Consider the following 16,682-nt stretch of genomic DNA (forward strand, 5'->3'; position numbering starts at 1 on the left):
ATGAAAACAACTAAAATATGGACAAGCTGAGAGAGATGCAAGCACCAGACCAGACACTAGATATGAACAGAGATGTGTAAATTCCTACCCTGATCTGGAAAGATGAACTGCAGGTGTCAGCGCAGCTGGGCCACCCTGGGCCAGCACACCATCAGCTCAACCATATTTTCAGTGTGTAACCCAGCTCTCATCCTCTAGGCCAGTGCAGCTGTGCTGCAGGCTAAATCCAGGAGCCTCTCTGTCTCTGATGCTTTGGCCATGTTGACTAAGGCAGAGCCCGACTGAACAACAGGCACTATAGGCTTAGGCCTATAGCTTCAGCTCTCTTAATCAAAGAATGACACCAGTATCAGATATTTAATTTTTATTTAAATACAAAGAATTTTCATCTCATGGCTGTAATGAAAAATGAAAGAGAAGAAAATACAGCCGAGATGTAACTGATAGACATGTTCTGTGTTCACTAAACCATGTTCTGGTCACGTTATCTCTTTACAAATAGGCGTGCATTTTTACAAAAACACTACAGGTTAAATACCTAGGCCTTTACTTCAGAAAGGAGATGATTTTGCAATGAAAAGTCAGAACCTATAAAGATAAATGTTAATCTATGCCTGACCTTTGAGGCCCTGCCTATACTTGAATTTTCATTTTCTTCTCCTGTTACCTCATCTCCTTCCCCATCAAGTCCAACCACCACAGAGGTCAATTTGCCCCCCACAGCCTCTCACAACAAGTGCCACAAACATCCTTCCCTTTCCCAAATCCTTCTTAAAGGATTCTTTCCCCTGTCAGGATGTTATACACATGCAGGGGGGGAAAGGCCAGGTATCTTACATTTAATAATTATCTCAAAGAGAACGCATACAAAGCTCATTAAGAATTTCTCCCTGGCAATGAGAAGGGAGTAAGGACTGCTTGCCCACCGCTAGGAGACTGCTCTGTATCTGAAGCTGGCATCTCTGTTTCTGCAGCTGGTACCGCCATTTCTCTCTTTTATTTTACATTCTAGCTAATAAAGTTCTTTTTTTAAAGCCTGAAAGGAAAAGGTGTTTTAGGAAATCATGTTTTGGTGGAATCAGGTATTCCTCAACAAAAAAAGGGGCAGTTAGCTGGGATCTTACACACTAGGACATGATATTGTATCAGCTTGCCTTCAGTTACGCTTTTAAGGCATAATTTTTAGGCTATGCTGTTGAGCAATTTCTGAGACTTTGGTTTTAAATGGAAATTGATGCTGATATAATTCAACCTAAAGATCATGATAGGAGAAGATCTAAAAATGCTTCCTTACCTTACATCACTCTAGTGATCTTACTCATCTCCCTTATGTTATTGTTAGGTATCCATGTTATCTGCATATACTGGACTGTGGGTCTTTGCAAGAAGCAGCCGATACTCCTGGGTAGGTGCGGAGCACCATGCACTGATGGAGCTTTTTAAACCTCAAGTAATAATAGTGGCAAGAAATATCATCTGGAAATTGTAAAATTCATGACCATAATACCCTAGGCAAGGAGAATAGCAGGATCCCAAAATGATTTAGGTATTTATACATATATTGAGAATATATGAGAAACTCCCCTCAAGTTTCCAACATAAATCAAGTCCTTAGGTCATTCTGGCATCGATCATTGCTGAGCGTTTTGCTCTTCTCTCCAAAGCATTCATCTCAAGACGTTGTGAAGGACAGGGTGCAAGGCTAGGGAAGGCCAGTGCATCTCCCTGCCTTCTCTCCTCGACCCTGCTACTGCTGAGCCCTGCGGCACCACCATTTTGGGTAGAACAACAGCTAAGGGAACATGCTGGAGCAGAAGGAGAGGTGCAGGCAAAGGGGCTGGCTTGGGAGGAGTGGAATCACGTTAAGACCTGGAGTTAAAATCTAAAGACACCCAGCAGTACCCTGCTACACCTCCCTGCACATCGACCCCGCAACCACAGCAGCTTCCCCAGCGTAGAAATGCAGAGAGCTGAAGCTCTTCCCAAACAAGTGACCACAGCCCACTGGGAAGGGGTGAAAATATACAAAGTACAAAAATGTCGACAGAAGAGACACGAGAAAGACAGGTGCTTTCTACCCCAAAGTCCCTGATGGAAGAGAGAGCAAGGCAAATCTTTCTTACATTAAAAAAAAAAAAAAAATGTTATTAGAGATGAATTCTCATCAGAAGGTAATGAGGCAAAAATTGCTCTCACACTAGCAGGGGGAAATGGCGAAGCTGGCATCACAGCTAGCACAGATCCTAGGGTCAGGATCTGGTCACAAATGACAAACAGACACTGCATGACGCATAAGGTATACCACGGTTTGCAAGATACCTGAAAATCTGCCTTTTTGCCCCTTTGCAAGTCCTTCTGCCATCACCACACCAGTACCAACTCACGGCTCAGAACTCAACTGAAGCAAACAGAGCCCGACGGAGTGCTGCAGGGGACTGAAGAAGATGGTGATGCACCCTGAACATAGGACAGGGAGGATGCTGTTTTTCTGTTAAACAAATAATAATTACTTCTGCAACCAGAAAGGAAATGGGAAGATGGCAAAAACCTATCTGGCCATGTTGCAGAGAGGGAAGTATTAATTATATTCTAGTAGCAATCTTTATTCTCAAAGAAACCTTGTCAAGCCTACACTTCTGAAGAAACTTCTCATGAGGGAGGGGAAAAACCCCTGTCATTAAAAGCAGCCCCAGCCTGTGCCTTCTGGTTTTGGTCTGAGTCCAGTATCCACAACAGAAACCTTTCAACAGAAGGCAGTACAGACTTCTCATGGAAAAGGTACAAAATCAGGCCCCACGTTCCCAGTAAAAACTGGCCTTCTTCCCCTCCTCCCAATCTTATTGTTCCCAAAAGATACAATGAAAATACAAGATTGCTGGGCTGTCTATAAGAAGATTTGGCAGGTTTTTCGTATTTGTTTAGACTGCAAGATATAATTTGAATTTGGGGCTTGCCTTTCTCTCTGTCTCTCACTAAGAAGAAGAATGAGTTATTTGTTCTCTGAATAAGTATTTGTTATTAGTGGATCAGACATGGATAAGGTATATTATTACAACCATGTTTGTTAGGTATGATTTACATTGTTTGCTGCATATCATCTTAGGCTGTCTTTAATTTTGTTATACTTTAGGGGTTTTTTGTTTGGTTTTATGCATTTAGTCACAGTTGGTTGTGTTTTGAACTTTGAAAAAAAAATTAATACAAAGGAAATTAAAAAAAAAAGAAAAAGAAAATATTTTCAAAATGATGTGGAAATCAAATCTATCCCTCAGTAATTTGATTTGTAGGAAATGGAGAGCAAAGCATTACAAAGCATTACAAACAGAATGCCTTGAAGTGCATCATAATTACTTACATGTGCAAATACATTGTCTAGGTTTAGGCATTCAGTTAATAACAGTCATAAAAATTCTATGCCCTTACACAGGGTCTTTCATTCAAGCTTCTCAAGGTTTGTGTAAGCAATCACTAACTAATGCTTGGGTACCTGTGAGTACTTTGCTGCTCATAAGGACGAAGAAATAGGGGCAAAAACTCTCAAGGTCAAGGATAAATTATGATCTGGTATCAAGGCAGGAGACAACTGCAGAATGATGGTTTTCTACCTGCAGGTGGATTAGTGATGCAGAAGTTTGTAGCTGATCCTGATCCTACAATGTAATGGTGTAAGAATGAACAAGTGCAACAAATGTGCTGTTTAGACCTCCTGTTCCACAAAGTTTAAAGGCTGAGAGCTGTCATAAATCAGATCTATTGCTAAGGACTGGCACAAGGACTGACAAATTTGCCTTGTTTGGAACCCTCTGCAATGTAAATGGTTCCTATCTGAGGCTCCACAAGTGGTTTTCAGACCACATATCGTTTATGGAAACCTGGGCTGAATGTTGAACAAATCTGGAAGAAAGGTAGCCTATTAAATTCAGTTGATGCAGAAAGTCAAAAAGGCCAATTAATACATTTTGAGATTATTCTCACCTTGGTCTCTAAAGTTTTAAGTACCTGAAACTCATAACAAAACTCTGAGAGTCTCCACGTTACCCAAAAGCTTTTCCATTGCTCCTGCAATGGAAGAAATACTGAATTTTGTACTCTTCAGCTGTTTAATCTCCATGCCACATCCTAACTGCACAGCTGCGTTGCTCTCTCCCAAAGCGAAGAGCAGAACCCAAGGCTTCTGCACTCCAGCTCCTTGCTAGCCAGAACTCCATTCTTCATTCACTAGAACATATGTTTTCGTGTTTCAGTAGATGACCAAAACCCAAGACCGACAAATTATTTTTGTTGTTTCATTTAGCCATACAATAATGCTCATGCTTTAAAGTACTACCTGCTGAAATAGTAATAAGTGCTGTACTGCAGCCACTGACCTATGTACGCATGCAACTGCCAGTTCCAAGGATTTGACATTAACACATCCCATTTTTGTTTAGCCTACATTTTAGTGCTCCGCGTAGCTGCAGCAAGGAAATGTTTCTCTATACATTTACATTACCTGTTATGCTTTACACTAATAAAAAGTGGATATTATTTATTTGTCTGGCTGACTGACAAAGCCAGGCATCAAAGCATCATTCCAGTGTCACATACTTCAACACTCTAATCTTTCAGAACTTGTAAAGCAATCTCTTACGGCGCTCTGTGGGCTGTGAGATCACCCTGACAAACTGTGATAATGTTGGCAATCTCCAAATGGGTGTTCATTTGCAATCTTACTACAGAGGAATTGCTACATTTCCAAATTTGAGGGCTTGACATAATCTGTCTCCACAAAGCTATCAGGGTCTGTCATAAGGCTATCTGTGACCTCGGGATTTTATGGGGTTAACATCTATCCCCAGTGCAACTTCACTGTAAGCCGTGGAATTACCTAGAGTGTGACTTTATCTATTTGCTTCCTTTCTTTTCATTTAAAACACCCCTTATTTGTACGTCTATATAACAAGTGCCAACAGCACCTAGTATCAATATCTGAGTCAGGTAAGGTGACTGTACCTCAAAACCACAAGGACTTTCTTGCAGCTCGCACTAGACCCTCTGCTCCCCCCATCGCACTCTGCGGCTGAGAAACAAGGCAAATGTCAGGTCAAGCTACGCAGCTATTGCCATCATCTCTTCCGTTCCGTATGCTCCCAGTACTGGCAGTCTCTGGGCTGCAGTCCACAGGATATCCACAATTATGGCCCAGATTGAGGGAGGGGTAGAAAAACGATGGTGCTCTGCCAAGTGTGTCAGAACCTGAACTTGATCCATTTTCAAATTAAAGCTGGGGACTGTGGGACAGCACCACGTTCTCTCTAATCCATCTAAAGGAAGGAAAATAACTAATCATCGCAAAAAAGGAAGAAGTCAGAGTTAGTGCAGATCTAACATAAATAACTATTTTACATTTGCCTCTGAACCTTATCTTTAACTAAAGAAATATGCTGTCTTGACGCCGAAGGAAGATTTTTAACGTGCCATAAGACAGCTAAGCACCACAAGAAAAAGTGAGACAGAGGGAGTCAGTCTTCATCATATTTATGAGGGCCACAAAACTGCTAGTGAGGTAATTTAATTCTGAAATTACTTAGGAGTCCTTTATAAAAGCAGGGAATGCAGGATGGAAATAGAAAAAAACTTTAAAAAAAGTGCATCCAGTGTTTCAAAATACATTCCAGGCACAATACCCTTTCCCTGCTATCATCCCCTTAGGCAAATTTGCCAGCTCCACAGCTCATCGCAGTTAACAAAGTTAACAAAAGATGCTCCTCAAATCCTGCTCAGGATGCTGGTTGGCCAGCGGATCCTAGCCACGTTCTGGTCAAAAAACCTGTGACAGGGCACAGACATCCCACGTCCATATAGCATTGGAGCATAGCCTTAATTCTAAGCAGTGGTTTGAATATTTTGATGAATTAATGCTAGAATGTTTTGCCTTGCTTAGTGCATTTTTACCAGAAAAGTTCCCTTCCTTGAATTATGCTATATAACCAAGGCAAAAATTGTTAAAAGATTTACTGAGCATCACTTTATCCCCATTTAAACTATTTTTTGCATTTCATTTTCTATGGAAAAGGAAACTTAGTGTCACTACCCAACCTCAGGAATAAGTACATAACCACATTGCTACTGGAGATTTTTTAAAAATCCAAGTAAATTCCAAGCTTGTATTTTGACCCCTGAATTACAGCAAACCAGCTCCTGCTCTTGTTAGTAAAACACTGATTGTTTTCACCAGGAGCATTACATCCCTCACATCTCTAACCCTTCAGAAAAGCATGTGCAGCCTTGAAAGCCAAAGGTAAATATTTTAATGTGTGCATTATCCTACTGAAATCAGTAGATTGTGTAGATATGGAAAAAAAAGGGGGACATGAGCAGGTATCCAAAAGATTCATGGGCTTCAAAGGTTTAAATAGCATCGTTAACACAAATGCTGCAGATGGGACAGTCCTGAATACAGCAATGAAAATGGTCTGACCTTTTCCTTCCTACAACACACGGACTTGTGGTAAAAGTTTTTATTCTAGACTAAGCTGAGAATTTAACCTCCCTGTTAGTGACACTTTTTGCTAACCACAGATGAATTATAATAATGTTTCCCCTTTTTATGAATATTTTTCAGTATTTTTAATACTAGCAATAAGTCACTATAGACTCCAAACTATCTGAAGAATAAAGAAGACAAAGTATCTCTGGTAGATCACTATTTATAGAGGGAAAGTATGCAGAAATATCTTAAATTTACCATAAACAAGGGGTTTTGTACCCTGACAGCAAATTTTAAAGCAATTCATTTGTCATATAAATTGTGTCCATGGAGAGGTCCCATAAAATTAATTAGGTCAGAGAGAAAATGAAAGCAAATAAAAAACTTCTCAAAACTCCAAAGAATATATTTTAAAGATAGCACTATCAACAGTATCATTGGAAAGTTCTTCCTTCCTCTTCCCCTCTTCATTCCAGGAGACCAAGGTCATCAGATTGAGAATCACCTTTGCCCTCCAAGACAAAGGAAATCACATAGGTTCAAGCGCACGACATTTCTGAAACTGAAAACTTTGCAAGCAGCTCTGCCTTTCCAAACTACAAACTCCCAGAGTTCTGAAATATAATTCAGTAAAGGCATTCATTGTGCCAGTGTGGCTTTTAAGCACAAAGCTACAATTGCAAAATCTGGGCAAGATGCATTCATCTCACAGCACAGAAAAGCAAGGGGAGGAGGGCAGAAGAAAACAATAAGAATTTTAGACAAATTTCAGTTCTGGCCAAACTCATTCTAAAATCAAAACTCCAAAGCTTTGTCTGTCCGTTAGCTTCTCTAGTGTTTATGTGAAAAGGAATTTGTCCTTGTACTTTTCCTGTATCAGTCTGGCTTCATTTAGTGAAAGAAACAAGACTTCGCTTTTTGCACTCTTCTCAACACAGCTCAGTGAATTGGAGGTGCTGATACACATATACAAAATCCAACATACTTTCCAATCCCATTCTGAACACAGATCAGATTTTGCTCTTACTGCTTTACTGCTGCCTGTGCAACCTTTCTGGGTAGGGTGGTGTAATAAGGGAACAACAGGAAGACAACGAAATGCAGAGGAGTAACTGAGCTGATGGTGCTTGATCATTAACAACATTAACAGGCTGTGCACTAATGGCTAACTCCACAGTGCAGATTTCATCTGGATCATGTGAGGGCATGAGATCCCATTTATACTTGCTCTTATATGTTTTAGTGGTAGCAGCAGGGAACATAAGATACCGGGTAAGGCATGCAGTTTGCTGCTATAAAGTCAAAGCGTCAAACCATTTTTCAAAAAAAAATCTTCACCAGAAAGAATGAATTTATAATGTATCTGTGCTTTGTGTTTTGAGGTGACAAGAGTTCTCGATCTGGTAGAAAGTTCCTAAAGCTCGATTTACTACATTGTCAAAATATAGCCCGAGGGGACAATCTGACTTACAGCATCTTTATGACTGGTGATGAAAGAACCCTGCTTGGCTTTTAGATGCTGAGTTTGGCTCAAGATAGTGCAGTAGAGAACAGAACATCTTTTATTTTATGCTGGGAGTTCACAGTGTTCCCCTTCAGCACAGAATTAGGTTTTACTACATCGAATTCTCACACACAGTTCACTGATGGTTAGAATTCACACCTTCAGATTTTGGGGATATACTTCACACCCGTCATTGTTACTGCTACCGAAGATATGGATTACAGTGTCCTCATGTCATTGTAGCATCTGTAATGGGAATCTTTAGAAAATTTGGGGAAAAAAAATTGTGTATTTTGCCAGGCTTCAGAATGTCTTATTCAGCCTTGGAAGGGCTTCAGAGCACAGTAACCACATTAATTGGACATTATATGGACAGCCAAGGGTAGCTCAGTTACTGCGCAGCTTTTACTGGTCCTTGTCATGTTGCTTCAAAACACATTTTGTGTTTTAACCAGTCATATATACATATGAAAGCATTGCACAACACTGGTCAATGCTGCAGATCCACAGGAAATAATTGTTTCACAAACATGAAGCAATCTGCACAAATATAAATAGCATGGCCCAAGTCTGTTCTAAATTATACTTATGCAAATCCATGGAAGTCAACTAGTTCTACTAGCAGAATAAAACAGATAAGAGCACGTAAAAATGTAAAATATGGTTCCGCTGTACAGCTCTCCTTGGGCCAAAGCCTGCCAGCCTGCCATCATTTACATTCTCCTAGTTTCTCAGCATGGCTTTACAGGAAATAAGAAAAATAAGAATATCTGGGAATTCGAGTTCTATCATGCACTGGAGGACACATGTCCAAGAACATATGGACTTAAATGTGTCAGCATCCTACATCACTCTTATTTCAAGGATGTTATTAATTTTTGTGGGTGGAGTCCAAAATCTTAATGCCATATTAACACACAGTGGCTGTTTCTGTAACACACGTGTCACTGGGAGCATATGTATAGCAGTCCAAGGATAACATTTAAGCTTGATTTTGAATGATTTTTGGATTTCTAATGCTCTCAAAAGATGAAGAAATGATGCTACTAACAGGGTATTGCGCAAGTTTTGTTTTCACAGTTTCACCATACACCAGGATATGATGCAATTGCAAATCTGGACTCTCCACACACAGCACTTTAAATTAATCTCTTTTTGCTCTATGATGCACAGCAGGTGACTTCAGGTTTTGTACCTTCAATATTGGAGCAATTTATATGAGTGATATATGCTCCTCTAGTCAAAAAACAAGCTGAAAATCAGAGAAGTCTTTGTCCACCTAATAACCCAAATTTCAGTCCAAACCTTCCCAATTGAATCAGCCTCTTTACCGAAATTGCAGGTACAGACAGATACTGTGGGTACCTGCCACACAAATGTTCCAACTGGAAACAGTGAAAAATGTATTGCCAAAGGGCTTTTCTGCTGTGAATCAACAGGTGGTTTGGCACCGAAATTTCTACCTGTTTGTGGTTTTCATCTTTGGTTTTAAGACAGAAAATGAGATGATACCTTTCAATGCTGCATCTCAAGCAGACTGTTCGGAGAGCAAGGTTTCATTCCAACCAAATCTCTCTGTCTCTCTTGCAAAGTTGAGGAAAACTGCCAACCACTGCTGCTCTTGCCATCAGCACGCCATGTAGATGTTAGGAAAAGGCAAAGTAAAGGGAGAGAAGAAAAAAGGAAGAAAAATGTAAGTTTTACATAAACAACAAACTGCACATAATGATTGCTTTTGAGGACAACAATATTAATTTCCTTCAGTGTGAGGAAATAAATATTTGAAATCTTGGAATAGCTTAAACTGAGAGCTTTTTTTTTATTTTACAAGATATTTGTTTAGATTCAGCTCCAAGGGATACAATATTTTGAAAACATACGATAAACTTAACAGGACAACATTAAAGAAATATACCTATTGTGTCGTCAAAATTAACTATGCTATTACTCACGGAGCAGGCTAAGCACCTCCGACAAACACTCTGTAAAGCAGCATAAGCAATTACAACATATGTCCTTGCCTGCAAATAGCCCAGGGTGCTAGAAGTGGGGTTTGGTTTTTGTGTTTAAAGCCTTCTGCATGGGTCTAACTGCCTTTGTGGAAGGTAGTGTTAACACACATCAAATGCAGTGGGAACCAAATGTGGGTAACCGCATACTTTGAAAAATCACAGCCAATATGTTCATCTGATGCCATCATTCTCTGAGGACAAAGTGTAGGCTATGGAATAGTACAAGCAACAGGGAGCAGTAGTCTCAAGTAAGCTTTTCAGAGACAAGGAAGCTTATTTCATTTCAGGGGTACTTTTTAACAGATAATTGGGAATGTGCATCTTCAAAACAGTAGTCAAGAGTAGGCAAAGACGGCCTAGATATCCTTACTGTGATAGAAGTTTCAATGCCTTTTCATGAAACAAGTGTTCTTCAATGCAACTCTCAGCAACCATTAAGGGAACAACAGCCAGTGAAACTACGCTTCTCCGATTAAAGCAAGAAAATGAAAGTCACTGCCTCTCCACTAACAGTAGACATAATGAGAATGACTTCAACACAGCTGCTACTAATCAAAATGGGTCCACATTCACCAGCGCACAGAAAAGTGGAATCCTCATGACCAGTGAGAACCTTTGTTTTGCCCCAATAACTGTAAAACTGTTTTAGGAAGTTGTATATACTAATTTAGCTACAGAACATGAGAACTGCATGATTAAATTATTTATCCTAATAAAACGGAGGATCAGAGATGAAGAGAAAATGGCCCTGTCTTATCATGAAGATGTAATCACTGGGACTGGGGGGCAAAAGCTTCCTGCTCTTGAGCTGGAATGAGAAAACAGGAATGTGGGTCTTTTTTTCCCATGATAAGGTGCTTCGACAAAAATTTGCCTCTGAGATAACTGAAATGGAATTTTTCTGTTAACTAGCTAGAAAATAGAGAAAAAAGGAAAAAAAAAAAAAGACTAAAGAGCCTCCCAGAACCAGCAGTTGGGAAATACTTGTTTTGATTTTTTCTTGGGTAAAATAGTTATTCCCAAGGAAAATTTATATTTCAAGAAAAAGAATTTCCACCGAAAAATCATTCCAATGGAAAATGCCTGGCCACAGCTACAAAGGCTCGGACCACTGGCCTCAGCCAGGGAAAGGAGAATGCCAAGGCCAGTGGACTGGGTAACCGAAATCCCAGGCTCTATTTCTGGTGCTGCCACAATCCTCTTACACAATCTTGGGATGTATGTTGTACGCTGCCTGATGTAACACGCATGTTTCATGACTTTGAGCCCTTGCAGTAACAACAGTATTTTCCCTCCTACAGCAGCTAGTTCCCGATGCTGCGCTGAAGGGAAAAACGCGACCTATGGCTGCAACACACTGGTAATCAAACACTATTGTATACCATAGGGATGTGTGTGGGGGGGTGCCGTTTCATCGTAGAACTAATCAGATTTTCTACACACAGAGTCAGACAACTGTATAGTCCAGTCTTGTGATCTGTGTTCCAAGCTGCCAGAAATAAGGCAGGAAAGAAGGGGGGCCATCTCCTGTGTCCTTAATGAAAGAAGAAGAGAGATGACTGGACTAAGAGCTGATGAGGTTACAAGGCAACAGCAGTGCCATGAGTTGTTTGGGCTTAAAGCCAGATGTCTTGTATTTCCTTTGATTGTTTCTAAATAATTAATGGAATTAATTTAATCATGTGACACCCCCTCCTCCTTTTTTTTTTTTTTTTTTTTGGTAGTATTTGGCTCTGTGTACTAACAGTAAACATAAAGGAGAAAAACGGGGCTGTCTATAGCACACTGAATATTGATGCGGTGTGTTTGGACTGCATCAACAGCTGATACTCATCTCCACCAGACTATCTATCTACAGCACACACACAGCGTTTGCGTGAAGGAGATCGAGTAGTAGCCTTCATACTCCATCCCTAAACCAGCTCGTCTACGGCATATGGACACTGCATGTTTGAAGTAGTAAAAGAGAGGGTACAGCTCTCTCTCCGCCCACACTAAGATGAACCTGCCACTACTATTTCACGTAACGTTTTCTGGCAAGCTCCCAGTTTTCAGTCATGCTGGTTTGCTTGAAAGAAACACTCAGAGGAGACTCTGCTTGTCTTGCTGTTCGCACAAACAAAATAATCACGCATCTTGAGCTAATTGTCCAAAGCTTAATGAAGTTCATAGGAAAGAGGCTACCCATGATGTGAGCATTCCCTCCTGACTTACCCACATCAGCCACTGCTGTTGGCAACAGGAAAGGGATTATGAGGATAATAAGTAACCCTGAGCTCTGGTCTAGACAAGCCTTTGCTTGGTCTCAGTAGCAGTCGGTGCACAAAGAAAACAGCATCCACCAGCAGTAAAAATTCCACTTTTCCAAAATTTTCTACACAAGGGCACTGACTGCAACAGCAGGTGAACCCATGCTGCTGCACCTCTCCTTGAGGCTGCAAGTCTCAGAGGCAATGTGTAACACTGTGAACAGGCTGAGTGTTAGGATTGGACTAATGATTTAGGACTGCCAAAATACAACAGCAGAAATCCTGAACAAATGAAGACTAATGAAGGCAGCTCCTTACTCCCTACACACATGTGTATGTTTGCCCATTCTCCTACATGCTCCCACGGCATGCTCTCGGCTCCCTTATACAATTCTTACACAATTCTCTAATCCCACCCATCTCACCTACCCTTTTTTTCTACCACATCTGTTTATCTTGAATCTTGTGGCACCCACTAGCAGATAGTTTTAAATGTGGCAGCTGAAAGGTGATGGAAGTGAGAGAGAAATGTGACAGACCCCTGTTTTGTCCAGCAATGGCCCAGAGATTTGGAGCTAAGGACACAGCAATGCAAGACCTTCACAGATGTCAAGAGAAATATCCAGAAACAACGCACAAAGCTGACCTCATCAAGGAGGATGGGTGGGGAGTTAGAGAGGGCTTGGTCAAACCTTGTTTCTTACTTTTTATCCAGGGCTCCCTATTTGGCAGTCACTGGATCAAGCAGCAGTATTGGTGCTTTCTACAGTTGCTGTTCTTCAGTCAAGGGATGTGAACACTGAAGAGTTCTCCAGCACAAAGCTTGGTCCTAATCTTCAAGGCCTTAGCAATCAACGCCTAGCAATCCTACAGGAATCTTTCTCTGTCACTAACTCAGCAAACCAGCTGGGTTCACAGGAAGAAATTAATTTTATTAGAGAAAGTTTGCAAGGGCCATACATCTAAGCCTTTCAACTGAGACTGGGGCAGAGTCAAAAACAGCATCCACCCCACATAGCATGGAAAACTTCAGCACCAGATAGCAGGCTGCAGCACTGCAGAGTGCTCTGGGGATCAGAGCTCAGAGTGCAGGGCAATTCTGCAAAAAAGGATCAGGACAAATGAGACTGATGATGCTAAGCAGCCAACGCCTTACCCTGTCCTGTAAGACTTTCTCTAACAAGGTTTGCAAGGTTTGTCTCGAAATAGCCAACAATACGACTGACCAGCATTTGCATCACAGCACTTTACAAACAGCCCCTGTACCTGCTTGCTTTCCAGGATTTGGGGAGTGGGGGTGTGCTAGAGTGGATGACGACATTTTTCCTGTGGCACCAAGGATCTCTGAAAGTGTCTACACATCAAACTTTGCCAAGAACGTGTCTTTTGTTCCTTCTTCTGCTTTATTTCCCTTTAATGATAGCTTTGCAGTGAATCCCATTTGTAAGCAGCTCAAATAAATGCAAATTTTATCTTGTAAGCAATACCCTCCAAAATACTACTACAACCGAAAATAAAAAACTAACAGCTAAAAGGCACTGGGTCTTCCCCAATGCCCTCATATCCCCAGGATACTCGATGGCTTGCTATTATTATATACGGAGCACCTTGCAGGGTATTTGGCATTATAAATATGTACTGTATTGAAATATATAGCCCAAGTCCCCAGGGCCCTACATTCTAATTAGAATCAGAGTTGTGCAAATAACTGATTTATTTGGGTTGCTGACCAAACTGCGAACACTGAAAGGAAAAACAACACCTACGAGTTTTATAAAATGGGGTAGCCATTTGTTTGCATTAGATATGTTTCAATTAAAGCAGACTTTGTTTCAAAACAAAACCAGGAATCTTGTTTAGAAATACAAAACCAATTTTTTTTTTGGTTTTCCAAAATATTTCTCTTTTAATTTTTTTCCCCCAGTTTGTTTGTTTTTCATACTTTTGGATAACCCATATCCGAGACTAGCAGCTTTCAGTGAGTAAAATATTATGCTCAACAGTTTTACCCAGATCTAAATCTAAGGGCTAAAGTTTGAGTCCATCAGCTCCAGGCTTTGCTAGGGAGGTGTGGAGGCAGTCTAGCCACCGGACATTGGTGCTGGCTGCTGGAGGGAGCCTGATGGTGAACCTCAGGCCAGCAGAAGGTTGCAGGAGCATAAGAAGAGGGCTCAGACACAGGAGATGGCTGAGGTTATGGGCGTGCTCCTGCATACCTGTGTCAGCCTCTCTGGGGATGGCTCCTAACTCTTTGTAGTTAGCAACTGCCAGCAGCAGATTTCTATCAGCTCTCTTTTCCAGCGTACCAGAGCAAACCAGCCCTCACCGCAGCCTTCTGTAATATTCATTCTACACGGGAAGAGATGGTATGGCTCCCACACACACAACAGTGAATTACCTGCCTGACAAATGCAAATGGGTTTGACCAGGGAGGCAGGGGATTTGCCTTCATTCCTTGGTTCAGCCCCTGCTTGTGCATCCAAGGAGAGTTATTTCATTTCCTTATGGTTGTCTCTCTGTCCACACTTTGCCTCTGCTGTCTCCAAGCTCTTCAGGTTTAGATTTGCCTCCTGAAGTGTGTCTGTACGGCACCTAACACAATAGATTGCTTATCTCAGCTGGGGCCTCCATGATTTATTTATCTTATAAATAACTGCTTGACTGCAGTCAAATCTCTTTTTAATGCCAATAGTTTCACTTGCATATATTTAGTAGTCCATCATGGGACCATCAGTTTCTTTTTAATTAATTACTTATTAATAGAGGTAAAATATGAACGGATAGCAAGTCTAGATTTTTCCTGTTTCATCAATTCCAGTGCTAACAGAAAGCATCTTGTTTACAGCTACTAGAAACCAACGGGGAAATGTACTGAATGAAGTCTGTCACCTAAGATCCCCTTGGCACTTTTATGCCCCATTATTTGGGGACAAACCCATTCAGCCCTCCAGGGAGGGCAAGGTAGCTGGGTTGAAAGAACCTCCAAATTCTCTGTGCAGAGGTCTGGCCATAAAATTACAACCAACATGAATAGGAAATGCAAGTTCCTAATGTATTCCTAGGGCAGGTCTGTAAAGAGGTAGAAGCAGTTTGTGAGGCAGAAAGAAATAATTCTGCTTGCCTGGGCTTTGGAGACCCCGTACCCCTTATAGGGCCCACTCGCTTACCCCGAAGACGACTTTAGAACTCGTTAGAAAATAAACAATCCAGAAATAGAAACGAATGCACCATGACGAACCCTTCAAGTTCGACACACAGCACCAGGGCTGGGGGTGGGGAGTTTTTTCAGAGCACACGGGGCTGTCACTGACAATAAAGTCAGTCACGTTTTTAAAACACTGGGGACGGAGCTGAAAATGTGCCCCATTATGCCTTGAGATGTACTCCCTGGGTACAAAAGGTGCGTGGGTTACCTCAAGCTCGTGTGCTACTTTGCTGAGATGGTAAAAGGCAGAACGAAGTACAGATGGAGAAAGAAGAAGGATACGCAATTGTATCTGCTCTGTGGGCCCGATCCTCTGTGCCTCAGGCATCCTGGAGTACTATTTCTCTCCATCCTCCCGACAACTGCTCTTTAGCAGGCAAAACCACGCTGCTGCTGACAGGCTCCAGGAGACAGCAGTGCAATCTCGCAGCCTGCACGCCCGTGAGGCTGAGCCTCGCCCGCAGCCTCCTGCTAGGGGACTGTTTAAGGCTTCCCGGCCCTGCTGCTCGTGGCCAAGCTCTGTCCAAAAACCTCCTCTGCAGGCAGCGATTCCCCTCCCTGCACACTAATGCCCCTGCTCTCCCTTCCACACCGTGCTAAAGGAGCAATTCTTATAATCAAAAATAAATCCTTCTCCCTGCCGATTGTACTTACTGGCCATTGCTGCCATCTAGCCAGAAGCATCACCAATATTCACAGAAGCCTTCAGCCTGTTTGTTTTCCCTCTGCTGCTGGCCTAGCAGCAGGGATAAATGCCTCCCTTGTTACTCACTACCTCCATGGAGGCATTTGTAAACTTTCATAGAGGCTTCCTTTTTGGTTTGTTTTGTTTTCAACAGGTGACAAAATACTGTACAAGTGGAGTTGCTCTGGGGACGCGAACAGGAAAATGGAGATCTGGTGCAGCTGCAGCTAAAAAATGGGAAAATTCAATATAAAGGTAGCTGATAAGAGACTGCTAAAAAGAGTGAAGAAATGTTTGATAAGGGGTATTTAGCTTTTACTATTATTATAATTTTGACTTACTCCTGCAAGGTGGTTCTAGCAGAATAATTTTGTCTATTTTGTTATCATGCCAAATTTTGGCAGGTGTTACCGCGGGAAGGTTGGAAGTTTACTGAAGAAAAGTTTCTGGATGTTATTGGAAAGGGATTAAGAAGTTGTTGACTCAAGCTAGCATTGAAGGTCACAGCTGAGGGACTCTGGCTGGTGGTACTGGACTTGGTGAAGGAGGAATGATAAG

The 16,682-nt window shown here is 41.5% G+C and overlaps 1 protein-coding gene across 48 annotated transcripts in view; it reads right to left on the bottom strand.

Annotated features, from left to right (window-relative positions):
• The window catches only part of ZBTB20 (zinc finger and BTB domain containing 20), a 526,186-nt gene that overhangs the window by 180,042 nt on the left and 329,462 nt on the right, over window positions 1-16,682 (bottom strand). For 39 of the 48 annotated variants that reach the window (XM_068697248.1, XM_068697214.1, XM_068697255.1 and 36 more), the window contains one exon: window positions 9,486-9,588. The exons of 4 other annotated variants lie outside the window; for them this stretch is intronic. The gene's annotated coding sequence lies outside the window, so the exon portion shown is untranslated. Of the gene's footprint in view, window positions 1-9,485; window positions 9,594-16,682 lie in introns of all 48 variants that reach the window. 5 more of the 48 variants (XM_068697464.1, XM_068697377.1, XM_068697196.1 and 2 more) reach the window with 1 other exon arrangement.

This window comes from Anas acuta, chromosome 1, assembly GCF_963932015.1.
Source record: "Anas acuta chromosome 1, bAnaAcu1.1, whole genome shotgun sequence".
NCBI classification, from domain to species: Eukaryota; Metazoa; Chordata; class Aves; order Anseriformes; family Anatidae; genus Anas; species Anas acuta.